A 12,546-nucleotide genomic window follows, 5' to 3' on the forward strand; every position below is an offset into this window, starting at 1 on the left:
ATATTGTGGAGAACACTAATGAGACAAGCACAAAACTGATAGATTATACAAAAAGTGAGAAAATTCCAACAATTAGCAGATCATTTGTACTTGACAAATTGTTACTTTTTAAAAATCCTTTTATCTCAGAGAGAAATTCAATTAGAGGTTTGAAGTCTCCATGGCCTGAACAGGAGTCACATACACCTTGTCTCTGTCACATCGCTTGATACTATCTATAAGTGAGTGACAGAAAAGTCCAGGACTAACAAAGGCTCACTCTGTTCCTGTCAGGAAGCGCTGGTATATCTTTCTTATTAGAAGTACTCCGAAGTTTTCTCTGCAGAAGTAGAGCCCCAGAGTTTGTGATAGAGAAGGTTCTATTCTAGGTTTTAACAATTTGTAGTCCTGAACTGAAACAGAGATCTCCTTTTATCATGGAAATGCCTGCCCCCTTTTGGCCAAAAACCAACAATTAAGTTTTCATTGAGAAAACACAAAACAGAGTCGGGGCCTCTTTTCCCTCTGCCTTTCTGTCTTACATTGTGCAGTGGGCAATTTTCAGAGAGAAGTAAAAACAATTCATGATGCAAAATTTTAGTCTCAAAGAGACTCCTACCTTTTGTTCTTATTCAAAAGCAAGAAATTGGAAGGGTATATGATTTTAGTTTCTGGACAACAGGGGGGGAAAAAGGACTTTGTTCAAAGATGTTCAGGTTTAAATTTGCTTGTTGTCCGGCATCAAAAAATTATTACTTCTCGCTGGAATCAAATAATTACAATAATAACAATAACAGGAATCATAAGGTTAAATAAGATGACAAGTTACATGTCCCATACTTATTTTAAAAATAGACCCTTAACTGCATCACAAATTACTGATGCTTTTTAAAAAAAAATCATTCAGTTCATTTCAGTTGTTAATTTATTACTTGATTCTGCTATTGTGATCAGGGAATACTGTTTTGTGGAAAATGTGGCATGGAATAAGAAGAACGAGAAATACCCAAGGCCAAAAGAGAAGCTGATTTAATCTGAATGTGAATAATCAAGAAATGTCAAAAGCTGAAGTTTGGTTTTAAGTGGGTGCCAGAGTGGTCAAACGCTAACTTTTAATTCTGTGACTAGGAATTAGAATCAGATGCTATTCCTGTTGCAGGGCATTGCCTTGAAAAGGTGATTTATTTAATCAAGAATGATGACATTAGAGTTACCTATTTTTTGGTGGTATACCAAGTGGTTACATTGAAATTAAACAGGGCGGCGCCTGTGGCTCAGTGGGTAAGGCACCAGCCCCATATACCGAGGGTGGCGGGTTCAAACCCGGCCCCGGCCAAACTGCAACCAAAAAATAGCCGGGCGCTGTGGCAGGCGCCTGTAGTCCCAGCTGCTCGGGAGGCTGAGGCAAGAGAATCGCTGAAGCCCAGGAGTTGGAGGTTGCTGTGAGCCGTGTGAGGCCATGGCACTCTACCGAGGGCCATAAAGTGAGACTCTGTCTCTACAAAAAAAAAAAAAAAAAAAAGAGAGAGAGATTAAATAGCATATCATATCTTTTGAAGACAGACCGAAGAAAGAAATGGCAATTAAAAAAATAGATTGCTAGAAAACCTATGCCTGTTGATAAAACCTTATATTTTACTTAGTAATTTATTTGATCAAATATAGTATAAGCCAGCAACATTTTCTTGGGTCTTTCTTGATCTTAAGAATTCATCATTTCAATGGATCTCCATTTTGCTTTTCTTGTGCTCATATACAATTCCAATTTATATTTATTTTACAGCATGGGGCATTATCCCAAATTTTACATACACACACATAAGTTTTCTTTTTCACACAAACCTAAACTTGAAATGGCCTGTCTTACTCTATGCTAATTAATTCTGTTAGGAGATGAAAAAGACAGTAATATTGGACTTCCTGCTTCCTTCAGCTCGACTAAACTTAAGGTAAGCTTCTTTCTGACTTTAGGCCCAGATTTCCATTTTCTTAAGGCATTTAATGATGAATTTAACTTCCCTTTTGAGATGTAAATCTTTTTAAAAAACCTCTTACAGGTTTTACAACCTGGGAATGTTTTTGTCAAGGAATCCCTTTGATATACATTCATCAAGTACATACCTCTTCTCTCTTACTGCTTCTGTGGAGGCTACCTCTCTAACTACTGTGAGTAGCCTTGTTTCCCAGTGTAAACTGCCTCTTCTCACGAAGATAAGAGAAAGTTTGCTTTTGCCGTAGGTAAGGCCAATTAGCGAAAATAAGTGTCTTAAGATTCTTTCACTACAGCTCTTAAAAGCATTCCCAACTATTTTGTTTCAGTGGGGTTTTCTGTCTCTTTCCTCTATTGCAATGGCATGAATTTGCCCATTTTATTTATTTATTTATTTTTTTATTAAGTCTTTTGTACATAGATCATAAATACATTTATGCCCATTTCAGTGTGTTGATTATTTTTGGCAGGGAAAATATTTGCTTTGACTGAGCCAAATTTATGATGTCATACACTTTTTTTGTGATGTGGGATGATTTCCATTTTTTTTGTTGTTCAAATCCTCAGACCATAACCTCTTTCTGAAACTCTCCTTTTGTCATATCTGGAGACTTTTCTCCCTTTTCACTTTTTGAGTTTATAATTCCCTGTGGAGCATAAGTGTTACAGCACTTTTAGAATATGTCTAGCAGCTTTTCCGGTCTCTACCGGAAGACCCCCCTCCCCCCCGCAAACACGCACACAAAAATGTAAGCATAAAACTGGAGTTTTTGAACTTCTTTGTGCCATAAACCCCTTTGAAAGTCTGGGTTGCAAACCCTTTCTTAGAATACTCCATCTAAATCCACAAAAAAAAATACATAAGATTATAAGAAGCAAACTATAATAAGATACAGTTATCAAAATATTTTTAATTAAATAGAAATATATTTAATTAATTATTACAAATTAATTATAACAAATATATTAATTAAAACTATTAATATAAGATTAAATATAAGAATAAGATACAGTCACTTTTTTGTTATCAATGATAGCATCAAAGTATTGACAAATGATATTTTGGGATATTTATTACAAATAGAAAGAAATACATAATTTCTGTTAGTAAATATCAACAGATTTGCTGATACAGCTGCAGAGATTTTGTGTATAGCTACAACTGAGGGAAGTGTTAAATTCTAGCTGTTGATTACTGGGAAAAAAGTATATTTTCTATTCAAATGTAGGAATTGCCTGGCCTAAACTAAAAACACCAGAAGAGTGTTCTGATTCTGAAGGACTGCAAATGAAGAATTAGGGCCATAATAGACCATTCTAGCTTTTCATCATCAATGACTTTATATAGCAGATTGTGACCAAATCCCTTTAGAAATAAACTATATATTCCTTTCATGTATTTTTCTTATAAAACTGAAGTAGTTTTAGGATGGAAATTCAAGAGGTTGGAATTCCAGCATGATTTCATCGCATCTTTATTTTTACTAACCTCTAACTGCATAAGTGTAAAATAAAATGTGCTTACTCATCTGACTATGCTAAGTTCAAATGCCTTAGGGACAAGCTGTTTCTCTTCAGTAGTATTTTTATACTGTGAGATTGGAAAGGGCCCCAAGAGAAAAAATGTTTTAGTAATGGCAGAAATGCTATAGAGATCATTCACTTACAAAGAGTTCTATAACCCCTTGGATATATAAACTTACACAAAAATGCCTCTCATTACAGTGGTACAAAGATGACTTTGTTTACGTATTGAAATGAAACATGTTTCCCTCCCATGCTGGTTGCTTGGCAATTTCCTTGTATAGATTTTTGCAATCATAATTTTGAACAGTCTTTGAAATAGAAGATAAATAGATACTTTCTTTCCCGTTCTTGTGATACTCTTCAGCTTCAACCAGTTTAATGCAAATAATGTAAAATTTCTTTCTTTATGGCTGAGTAGTACTCCATGATATATATACACCACAGTCTATAAATCTTTTCACGGGTTGATGGGCACTTGGGTTTATTCCACATCTTGGTGATTGTGAACTGAACTACAATAAACATTCTAGCGACAATGTCTTATGGTAAAACAATTTCTTTCTACTGAGGGGATACCTAGTAATGGGATTACAGGATCAATCAGAAGGTCTACTTTTAGCTCTTTGAGGATTCTCCATACTTCTTTCCAAAGCGTCTGTGTTGGTTTGCAACCTCACCAACACTGTAAAAGTGGTCCCTTCTCTTCACAAGTGAGCCAGCATTGGACTGATTTGGAACTTTGTGATGTGGGCTATTCTTACTGGAGTTAGGTAATATCTCAAGGCATTTCTCTGATGATTAAAAGCAAGTATGCAATGTATCCAGTACTGATATAAAATCAGTGGATGAATAATTACAAAACTACATAAGAGAAAAACACAAATTCAAGTGGGGAAAGGAAGAAGGGGAATTGGTGTGTTCATTTAATAGGCACCATGTGAGGGCATATGGCACACTTCCTAGGTGAAGGGCTCAACTACAACTTGGACTTCACCAAAAAAAAGACAATGAAACCTAATTGTTTGTGTCATCATATTAATCTGATATTAGAAAAGACAAATAGAAATCTAGTTAAGAAACTTTGTAGTTAAGAAAAATTTTGCTCGGGGGCGTCTGTGGCTCAAAGGGGTAGGGCGCCGGCCCCATATGCTGGGGGTGGCAGGTTCAAACCCAGCCCTGGCCAAAAAAAAAAAGAAAGAAAGAAAGATTTTGCAGTCATTTCTAACTGATTGTACACTTCAATTTAAGTTTCATCCTGATGGTAGGAACTGTCGATTTTATAGAAAGCAAGATAATAAGGAATTAAAAAATATGATGCTAAGAGACAAAAACAAAATCAGGGAAATATTAATTCCTAAACAGAGATGTAATCAATACTGTAGTTGGAGGGGATGACAGTTAATATTAAACTAAATACATTTAAATTCTATGTAACCTATAAATTTTGCAAAAATTAATTATTTTTGCAAAAATTTATTATTATGATCCTCCATATTTTTTCTCTGCAGTAATTAGTGCTTCCCAGATAATTTTTATGGCCTATAATTATATCTGAAATTTAAATTTTTTTTGAAAATTACTAAAGGGCCATTTAATGCAATAATTTAATACATATTTGTGCTTATTATATAAATCAGGTAACCCAACTCCATACATTTTCATCAGATAATGCTTATGATTGCTTCTGGAAAATTGAGTTGTCCAGAAAATTCAGATCATTAAGATAGGTGTCAGACCATTTTTAGAGGTTAGACCCACCACCACTAAACAGATTTGGCCAGGGAGCGTGACAACTTTGCCATCTCTCTTGGTTTGCATGAAGCACACTGGAGTTAGGAAGAAGGGAAATAAACAATGGCACTTGTGGTTCCACATATATACCTGTGTTGACCAAAAACACTTAACTTGGTGTGTGGAAAGATAAAAGACTACTCTGTACATTTTGATTTGATAGCATCTCAGATTATCTCTTGGCCTAGCTTCATCTAATCAGATGACAGAGTCCCAAGAAAAGAAAGTTTATTATAAAGAACAAGGCAAATCAAAGCTGCATCACTATTCTTTTCTGTAAACAAAAATTGGGCCTACATTGTCCCTTTAGTACAGCAATGGGAACTAAATACAGGGGAAATGTTTATGACAAGACAGAAGCATTCTGTAGTATATTTTGGCAGGGTGCAGCAAGAGTCAAGGGCAGGTACATGGGCAATACGCAAGCTGGGAAGCAGGGTGCAAATAGGAAGGAGGTGGACCTGTAGGACCTCCCAAGTTACATCCAATTGAGCAAATCAGGAAAATTTGAAAAGATGCCAGTTCTAAGAATGCAGTGCCTGAAGAAAACAACGTGCTGGTAGCTCACAAACTTCGTCTTGTTTATGTTGTTTGTCCCCTGATCTATATTACCCTCAAGCTTAGGTAAGACCTGCTACAACCATGAAAAGGCGTGTTTGAGTATTTCCAGTTCAGTGTTCAGCCTCCACAACTTACTTACAAACAATATATATTTCTCATCAAGAAATGTTTGGTCAAAAACTAATATTTAGTTTTTGTTTAAAATTATCAGTATTAGTCACCAATTCATGGGTGAAGCAGTATTTGAGTTAATAGCCCATGCAATATCCACAGATAGAATTATAAATTTTAAAAATCTACTGAAGCAATATCTTTCTTTTGGGGCATTTAATTTTTGGATATAATAATCATAACTTCCAATGACTTATAGAGAAAATAAAACTAAAATATTAATGCTTTTGATCGGAAGGATAAAATATAATAAATTATCATCAAAGAATATATTAATTTACTATTCAAGAATCCCCTTATTCTTTTCTTTCTTTTTTTTTTTTTGAGATAGAATCTCATTTTATTGCCCTTGGTAGAGCATCACAGCTCATAGCAACCTCAAACTCTTGGGTTTAAGCCATTGTCTTGCCTCAGACTCCCAAGTAGCTGGGACTACAGGCACCCACCATAATGCCCCACTAATTTTTTTTGTTGTTGTTGTTCTAGTTGTCATTGTTGTTTAGCAGGCCCGGGCCGGGTTTGAACCCAGCAGTCCCAGTGTATGTGGCCAGCGCCCTAATCACTGAGCCATGGGCACTGAGCCAGAATCCCCTATTCTTATTGCCCTATTAGCTCAATGAAAAGAAGATACTTGAATTTTTTTTAATATCAGAATATTACGGGGATACTAATAGTTTGGTTACATGGATTGCTTTGTACTGCTTAAGTTAAAGTTACAAATGTGCCTATCTCCCAGACAGTGTACAATGTATGAGTCAGGCAGGCATGATTTCCCCCAAACCAATCTTTCCCCCTTGATTTTCAATGAGTTTTACTTCCATCTGTGTACATGAGTGGTCATCAGTTAGTTCCAAATTAATAGTGAGTACATGTGCTGTTTATTTTTCCATTCTTTTTTTTTTTGTAGAGACAGAGTCTTACTCTATTGCCCTCGGTAGAGTGCTGTGGCGTCACAGCTCACAGCAACCTCCAACTCCTGGGCTTAGCTGATTCTCTTCCCTCAGCCTCCCGAGTAGCTGGGACTACAGGTGCCCGCCTACACCACCCGGCTGGGGTTTTTTTGTGGCTGTTTGGCCGGGGCGGTGTTTGAACCCGCCTCCCTCGGTATATGAGTTGGGTCAGCACCTACTCACTGAGCCACATGTGCCGCCCTATTTTTCTGTTCTTGAGATACTTAGTTGCCTGTCTTCTCACTTAGCCAGCTCTAACACAGTGCCTGAAATACAGAGATGATCATTACTGCAACAAGAAATGGGCAAGGTCAGTTTCTAATAGATTTTTCTTCGCAGCGCTACACACACACACACACACACACAGAGTAATAGAAATATATGAGAACTTAAATATCATGAAGGGAATTAACTTCACATCTTAACTTTACTTAATCCAAGATAAAAATTTCTAAATGTGTATTTTAAATTTTTGCATCAGACAGTGTTATATAAGCTTTCAGTCAGAGAAGGAACCTACTTCTGTAGGCTTGTTTTTGTGATAATTACATTAGTTTGATTCATTGAAATTCTACTTTCTTTAGGAGGGTAAAATAAGTAGGCCTTTTACATATTAAGAAACACAGAAAATGCTACTGACATTATAATTAGGACTACAAATCCACGGGTTCAGCCTCTGAGTATTCAACCAACTATAGATATAAATCTGTGGGGCTAGTGGATTGGGGGATAACAAGAACTAGGAAAAATTCTTCCATCATGTGCATTTGTTTCATTCACCAGAAGTTGGGCTGTTTCCAATCAGTACTGAGAGCCCTGGGAACTAAACTAATCCTTTGTTTTCTGTTTATCTGAATGACAGTCAGTTGATACTGTCTGGCAAAACCTTTGGTTCCGCTAGTCAAATTTCTGTCCTGTTATCTAATGCTGCTTTTCCAAACACAGTAATTTCTCTATAATATCCACAGGCTTTCCATTTCATAGGCAAAACAAAAGGACGGTTTCAAAGAGAAATATTACCAATTTTTAGTTTTTCTTTTAATCTTCAAATAGATCAGATAGGTTGCCTGGCCCAGAATCCATTCCCAGTATATCTTCAACTTCTCTCCTTCTCCCCACCAATCCACGGAGCCTTTAGCATAGCGTTGATTACTTGCTTGTGTTAAGTCATGAAATAATCTTCGTCGGCCACTTTCCCAGAAACTTCAACAATGGATCTTTATGTAATATTCTGCTTTGCTTTTGTGCGACAACAATCTCTTCCATTTCTTTTTTCCACCATATCTGTAAGATTGATCTTTTTCTGCCTATATTTCCTATTTCATAAACCTTGGGTTTCCTAAATAAAAAAAAAGGAAACTGAGAAACCACAAAGAATATTTGCAGCATATCTTTCATCTAAGTATTAATAGTGTTCATAAGCAATGAGAAGCTCCAACAAATATTGAATTCCAAAATTCTATGATTTATTTCACTCAATACTCTCAAAGTTTTTCTTCATTACCAGTATCATTATCTCAAACTCTCATTTATCTCACCTAGAACTCAATACCTCCCTTCTGAACCATTTTCCCTATATTCTTTTTTTTTTGAAACAGTGTCTCACTGTCTCCCTATATTCCCTGTGTCTCCCTCTAAGGTATCTTATACACCGAAACCACAGTGATGTTTTTTGAAATGTGACCTGAACAGCATGCTTTTTACACATACATGCTGTATGCACGTGCGCGCGCACACACACACACACACACACACCCCACTTCATTTTTTTTCCCTAGAGATAAAGCCCCCAATTGAGGACATGGGCTGCCGAGTGCTGTAAGATTGTTTTGCTTCCTGCCACTGCATCTCTTCACACAGCGTCTGTGACTGCTTCCTGGATTCCACTTGTCACCGGACTATTTTCAGTTCCCTTAATGTGTCCTCCTTGTTTTCATCACCACAAGGTTTGGCTGCCAATTACTGTTCCACATCCAGCCATGTTTTCTCCTCCCCTTGGCACACTTAGCTCTATTTTTTATTCAAATTTTATCTCAATCCTATCACTTCTTCTTTTTTTTTTTTCTTTTTTGTTCTTTTTGTTTTTTGCAATTTTTTTTTTTTCCAGTGGGGCTGGGTTTGAACCCACCACCTCTGGTATATAGGGTCAGCGCCCTACTCCTTTGAGCCACAGGCACTGCCCAATCCTATCACTTCTTTAAAGCTACTCCCCCATCCTTAATTCTAATTTAATTATTATTATTATTATTTTGCTGTATGTTTTCATAGCACTGCCTGTCTTTCTTTCATTGTACTATCATAGTTTATAACCATACATTTCATATTCTGGCAGAATTTATTTATGTAATTATTGATCAAGCCAGAAATTGCACAAGCAATAAAATAATTCTGTTTCTTTACTCTCTTAATTTCTCTCAAATCTTACCAAATATTTGTGCCTATAATGAAATTTCACTAAAATTACCTCTACAGATTACCATGTATTTACCTTGTCTTCAATCATGAACCCTTTAGTCTAATATCTACTTCTAAATAAAAAATAATCTTTCTAAAATATAAGACTGATCTTGTTCCTTCCTTGCGTAAATCAGTTCAAAGTTTCTCTGTGGCTTTTGTAATACCAGTCATATCACTTGATTTCATGTAGAAAACTTTTCATACGATATCCCTTTTGATCTTTATTTACTCCCCATCTATTACTTTCTTACAAATCTGTTAAGGAACTCTGCTTCTGAGTCCATTCATTCTGTGTCCTTACTTACCTAGCGAGTTTCAAGGCATCTCCTCCTTGAAAACATTTGACTGGTTTAGTTGCCTTTAGTCTGACCACAGTCACTGGGCTTTGTTTTTGTTCTTATTCTCCATATTACTTAGATCCTTCACATCTATGTATGTATGTGAAAGATCTATCCCTCTCTCTCTTTATTCACACACATATAGACACATGTATATGTCTATGTGTGTATATATATATTTATTATATATGTTATATATAATTACAAATATTATATTATATTTATAAATTTATTACTGTAATTTTCTTGATCCCCCACTGGACATAACAGTTAATGACTTGGGAACTGGGTATATTATATTCATTTGTTTCCCCAGGGTTTAGTGTCCCATTATAAATTTCTGAAATATTTATTAATATAATAGAGCAATTCCTTATCAATTTTATTTTATTGCAATAAGGTACAGTTGTACCTCAGTATCCATGAGGTTTAGTTCAAGGATCTCTCATGAATACTAAATCTGTGGTTGCTCAAGTCCCTTACATTAGTATCACAGTAATTTTATATAACCTATTCTCATGCTCCAGGGTATATCAACCTATCTCTAGATCTCTTATCATATCTAATAAATACATATTTATCACTTCATTCACATGGATTTATCATAGTACTTAATGCCCAGAAAATGTAACCTTGTTTTTTGGAACATCGTGAAATTTCTTTCCCAATAATTTTTGGTCTGAGATTGGTTGTATCCATAGATACAGAAACCACAGATACAGATGACTGACTGTGTGTAGTTGTTTAACCTTCCCTAATATATACTGAACTTTTTCAAAGTTATAATATGATATTAATATGTATAACACATTATCAAATACAACATAATTTTAATTGGATCATCTCATTTAACTTACGGAAAAATATTGATGAAATGGATATTATTGCTATTCTAATGTTATGATGTTGAATGAGACCCAAAGTGATCAAATGACTTGTTCAAATACATACTTTATTAAATATTACTGAATTAAAACTCCATTTTTAAAATTTAAGTCATGCACTTATTACACTGTTTGCATCACATGCCCTTTTATAAATTCAAAAACACATGGTAATTTGGTTTGCATTTTTTTTTTTTAGCAAATGAATAAAAGAAAGCATTAATAATCTAAATGGGGATTTCACATTTTTATTAAAAACTTAACGATTATTAGAGGAATAGAAAAGGAAATAGAGCATATTTGTAGTTTTTGGTAGGTATCACTGTACCAGAGAAAGTCTACAGTATTATAGACTGAATTTCAAGTAAAATGACATTCAATTATTTAATTATTTTATCTTCTCTAAAAAGCAATGATATGAATAAAATAGCAAGTTTAATGTAAGATGCAGGCCTTTATTTAATGTTAGAAGATTTACAGTTTGCTTTAAAAATGTTAAATAACAGATTCAACTTTCCTTAATAATTGCAATTAATTTTTAGAGTATTTCTTTCCTTTTTAAACTGCTATCACTTTTAAAATCATAGTGATTTGAGGCTTAACATCTTAGTAAAATGTTATGAACCCCACCTGCCTTTATAAATCTCTGTTCATGTAAGTGTGAATGCAAATTATGAGCATGAGAAAATTATAGGCAATTTACATTTGTTGTAGTCTTGTTTCTATGGCAGTGGGAGAAGATGACCACAATCTGTTGCCCTGGTGACCACAAATGCACATAGCTTCTGAAGGGGCTGCCTCCACAAAGTGCTTCTCTTCAAGTCTCACTGAGAGAATAAAAATACAATCAACTTTAAAATGTCTTCAGTACCTTCAAGTATCATGGAAAGATTTGGTCACTTTAAGAAGAAAATTATAGTCCTGTCTTTAACATCTCTCCTAAGTGTTTGTATGGCACTATGTTTTAATTTATAAAAGAAAAATGGAAAAATCAAAGCCTTTCTCATTCTTAAATTATACCTTGAGACAGATTCAGTTCATCACAGTTATAAATAGTAAATGTTCTTGGTTCAAAAGAAAGAAAGAAAGGACTGAGAAACAAGAGAATGATAATCCTCATGCATCATTGGTTTACAAAGATATCTTAGCTTGGGGGAGGGACACAAATATGAGGGTCCTTATCTAACAAAAGCTATCAGTGTAACCTGGTTCTGTGTCCCCTCAATCAACCCCCAAGAATAAAAACAATTATTGAATGGGAAAGGACAGTATGATTTTAAATACATTTTCCAAGATTACACACCCTTTAAAAAACACTTCTGATTTTAGTTCTACTTCCCAAAAGTTCCATTGTCTGCTCTATGTGTATTATACTAATGTCTTACAGGACTTATAATAATTATTTAATATATTTTAAATTTATTTTCCAAGAGAAAAGTATCCATTTTATAAAACTGTGTACAAGTGTCTGCACACAAGCAGTTTGAAGAGATATATGTAGGATTAAATGGTATATACATGCAATCCAGAAAATAGTAACTCAAAAAAAAAGCCATTAACAATAATTCCTAAAATATACAGTGAAACTTTGCATTTGCATTTCATAGGCTATAAATGAAAAGCCTTTGATTATACACCTTAAAGTCCATATTATGCAGAAAGGTTGTAAATTAGATACACAATTGGAATGTGGCCAAACATACACACAGTTGCTGAGTTTATGAACAGAGAGCTCTGAAAACATGCTCAGTCTGTTAGTAAAAAAATAAATTGATTTCTTGCTTAGATCACACAAGAGATGGCTGAATCGAATTTTCCTTTGTTGTCTATGTTATGCGGTAATTAAGACTTCCCCCAAGCATACTATCAGTTACTATGTGTGGCATATTATTCCGTTC

General features: G+C 34.9%; 1 non-coding gene across 1 annotated transcript; it reads left to right on the forward strand.

Moving 5' to 3' along the window:
* The first annotated feature begins 2,627 nt into the window (after window positions 1–2,627).
* On the forward strand, window positions 2,628–2,689 carry LOC128567087 (U7 small nuclear RNA). Its single transcript, XR_008374757.1, has one exon. It is a non-coding gene; the product is annotated as a U7 small nuclear RNA (small nuclear RNA).
* The last annotated feature ends 9,857 nt before the right edge of the window (window positions 2,690–12,546 follow it).

Source organism: Nycticebus coucang, chromosome 15 (genome assembly GCF_027406575.1).
Source record: "Nycticebus coucang isolate mNycCou1 chromosome 15, mNycCou1.pri, whole genome shotgun sequence".
NCBI lineage: Eukaryota > Metazoa > Chordata > Mammalia > Primates > Lorisidae > Nycticebus > Nycticebus coucang.